The 3,655-nt window shown below is 49.7% G+C and overlaps 1 protein-coding gene and 1 long non-coding RNA gene across 2 annotated transcripts in view; one reads left to right on the top strand and one right to left on the bottom strand.

Moving 5' to 3' along the window:
- LOC111823968 overlaps window positions 1-1,846 on the top strand; it is a 3,297-nt gene extending 1,451 nt beyond the window's left edge. The window contains exon 2 of the long non-coding RNA XR_002827082.1: window positions 1,072-1,846. This is a non-coding gene — a long non-coding RNA (uncharacterized LOC111823968). The remainder of the gene's footprint in view (window positions 1-1,071) is intronic.
- LOC102442753 (transcription initiation factor TFIID subunit 4B-like) overlaps window positions 1-3,655 on the bottom strand; it is a 63,180-nt gene that overhangs the window by 56,424 nt on the left and 3,101 nt on the right. The gene's annotated exons all lie outside the window — the stretch shown is intronic.

Genomic DNA, 3,655 nt, shown 5'->3' with positions numbered 1-3,655 from the left:
GCCCCGGGCTTTCCCGGAATCCGGACCCATGATTGGCCGCGGACCGGAATCGCGCTCGTGACGTCACTAGGGGCGGTGCCAGGGGCGTTAGCATCTGCCCCAGGATCCAGAGGGAGGCGGGGCGAGCGGGCGGAGGGCCAGCGCGTGGGCGGGGCGAGAGTGTGGGCGGGGTCAGGTGGGGGCGGGGCCTGCCGCGCTGGAAACTGCGGCGTCCGCCTTCCCCTCCGCGCGCCCCGCGGCGCGGTCGGTGAAGAGCCGGCCGGAGGCTTCCCGCGCTGGTGCTTTTAAGCAAGTTGGCGTAGGGCGGGTTTGGAAAACCGGAGCTCAGTAGTGAAAACCGTCGCGCTTCCTCAGGGTTTTCCTGAGGGCTCGGCGCTAAGGCCGCAGCTAAAATTAACATTACAATCGGCACTGAGAACGTTTTAAATGTCCTTTCCTTTCAAATGTTTAAGAACGCCGTATGGTCTAGGGTCCGCCTATTTTCATGTAAGTGTGGAGTTGAGCGGCCCCCCAGGAAATCCGCTTCCCTCCGCGCGGCTCTGGATGCCCCACCGCCTCCCGGTCTCCTGGAGACGGGCCGGTGTCTGCGGGCTTGGGTCTCAGGTGCGATCCGAGACCGTCCGGAATGAAGGCGCTTGGTGAGGGCATCAGTACCACAGTCCCGTGTGGATCTCCACGAAGAAGACGTCTCGATTTCAGGCCATCGGGGTAATGTGACATGTTTACAGGGACCCACCTGAACTGAGCGGGATGGGCCAGCAGACAGGCCACCCGGCGCCCGGCTGCCAGCTCTCCCTCCGGGTCCCACCCACCGGCCCAGCGCACTCCGCCCGCCCGCACAGGCTGCCTGTCCCACGTCCAGTCCAGATCCAGAACCGACCTCACGAACGGACCCACCGCATCCCTCCACCCACGCAGCCTTCGACGAGCACGCACCTTCTAGAACACTCCTCACAGCGGAGTTGTTGGGGGGTGGGGGGTGGGGGGTGGGAAGGAAAACTAAATCAACTGAGCACCTCTGAGTGCTGGTCACTAATGATACATTTCCTTGTTCCTCCCCACCCCCACCAGCCCCCTCGCCTTACTGATTGGAAAACTGCATTTAAAACAGTGATTTATCCAACAAGTCGGATTCTAACCCGTCTGCACGATGTCAAAGGACATCTCTGGCCGCTGCTCCACAAATCTGACTCATCACACACCGCACACGGCCTCTGGCAAAACGCCTCGCGCATACGAGGTGTTCAATAAATGCGAGCTAGTAAGTGAATTGATTAAACCGAGCCAGGCAACGTTTTCAGTGAATCGGATCGGAACCCCGGAATGCTCTTCGCTAGCTGGGCGAACCGTTTAGCTCTGGCATCTTTCTCTCCATGGAGGATAGATAGTTCAGTAAGTATTTGTGGAAAGAAGACCAAGTTTCCAGCTTCCATTAGACCACCCTCAACTCACACATTTTACTTAGGTGTGTAAGTAACCCCAAGCAAGCTACAACGAGGCTTGGCAGAGAAAGCATACTTTTTCTTTAAGGTGACCTAGCATACTTTTCTTATACTATCTGGCTGCTTTATAACTTGATTCACTGATGGGAATTTTAACTTTCCAGTTGCAAAGAACATGCTCCCTACTCGGCGCGGAAACGACTGTCCTGAATTTGGAGTTCAGTAATAATTACAGTTACCACATTTCCTTCCTATGGAAACATACTAATAAAGCAGGATATGTAGGAAGGCAACGTGCATTTTACCCCTCTATGTAAGAAAAGAAAAAATGGAGAAGATAGCAACTTGATTTTACTATGTGTATCTGTTAAAATATTGGTAAAATTAAAGATATTGGAAAAATACTTATCCATTTACCTTCTATCCTAGTCCACTTGAGCTGCTGTAACAAATACCATAGCCCGGGTGGCGTATAAAGAGCAGAAATTAAACTCACAGTTTTGGAGGCCGGGAGTCAGATCGGGGTGCGGGCATGGCCAGGTGTGGGTCTTGCAGGTGAGGACTTCTCCGGGGGAAGAGGGGGGAGGGGTCTCTCTGGAGCCTTTTAAAAGGCACTGATTCTATTTACCAGAGCTCCTCCCTCGAGGTTTAAGCGCCTCCCAAAAGCCCCACCTACTAACACTATGGCCTTTGGGAACTGGGACTTGAATATTGAATGGGGGTGGGGAGACACAGACATTCAGACAAAGCACCCTTAAAAAGAAGGAGTGCATCATTAATTGTCCAAGTATTCTGCTCATCCATTCAGGTAATGAGGAAGCACTGTGAACAGACACAAAAGTTACACTTCCAACATGTCACTATTTTACACACACACACAGGGACACAATTTGGGCAAAACCAAAGGCTAAGAGTATCATTATGGAGTAGACAATGCAAATTATTTTTATTATCCTTACGATTTTTCAAGTGCCTATAGTCTCTTTGAAAAGTAAATAAAAGCTTACTACTCTGCAGAATTTAAAGAGGAAGCCCTGTTTACCTGTGCAATGAGACTCGCTGAAGAATCTGCCCGAGAAGACATAACTATTTGGCAAAGATAGTCATCGCTTCACCTTCAGAATAATCCGGAAGCAAATGCTTCAAGTTTTGTGCCCGAATCTGTCCGCTGTCTGTGCTTTTGCATCAGAGCATCTAAGGTTTTCTGCAGCAGAACACACTCCCACGGCACCGCCCTGTCATTTCTCTGTTCAAGGAATGCAGCTTAAACTTATAAAAAGTTTTGACTTTACTAATGAATTCCATTTTTAAATGTTAACATTTTTACCTTTTTTAAAAAAAAAATCTTCATCCAGGCATATGTCTATTGATTTTTAGAGAGAGGAAGGGACAGAGAGCAAGAAAAACATTGATCTGTTACCTCAGATACACACCCAGCCCAGGGACCCAACCTGCAACCTATTTGTTTTTATTGTTGATAGTATTACAGAGACCCGTCCCTGTGCCCACCGCAGCCTTGAGGCCCACAGTTCCTTTCAAGGTGCACAAATTTGTGTACTGGGCCCCTAGTTTTCATAATAAAATATTACAAGTTTTTTCCTTAAAATATGTATTCTTAGAAACATTTATGTAAGTACAGCTAGGTACTTCCTAATTCTTCCTCATAGCACCCCAGAAACCTCCCTGAACTTCATGAAGCTGGGCAAATACATTAGCCGGCTAAGCTAGGCCAAGAAGAAGCTTGCTACAAACGCTGCCTTGACCTAGGAAGATGGGCCATTTTCTAAAAGTGTGGGCACGCACGTACAGTGCAATTGAAACTTTGTGGCCAATGCGCAGAAGTCGGTATTTTGTGGAAGAGCCACACTCAAGGGGCCAAAGAGCCGCATGTGGCTCGCAAGCCGCAGTTTGCCGAGCCGCAGTTTGCCGACCACTGCACTAGGGGCCCAGTGCACAAATTTGTGCCCCTTTGAATAAAAAAATAAAGACCAAACTCATTTGGTTACTTGAAAGAAATAGGGTTGGCCTCCGAGGGGCCCCGGGTTAATTTCCTGTTCCGGGGCAAGGGCCTTTTTTTTGTTGGCCACCCCCCCCCCCAAGGGGAGGGGAGGGGGCGAAGCAGAGAATGTTTCTCTCCCATCAATAAATCTAATACCCCTACCCCTCCCCCTTCCTTCTCTGGGGAAAAAAAAAAAAAATTTTTTTTTTTTAAA

The sequence above is a fragment of the Myotis lucifugus genome, unplaced genomic scaffold (genome assembly GCF_000147115.1).
Source record: "Myotis lucifugus unplaced genomic scaffold, Myoluc2.0 scaffold_782, whole genome shotgun sequence".
In the NCBI taxonomy this organism is placed as follows: Eukaryota; Metazoa; Chordata; class Mammalia; order Chiroptera; family Vespertilionidae; genus Myotis; species Myotis lucifugus.
The sequence above is the reverse complement of the archived record's forward strand: the minus strand, read 5'-3'. Positions and strand labels throughout refer to the sequence as shown.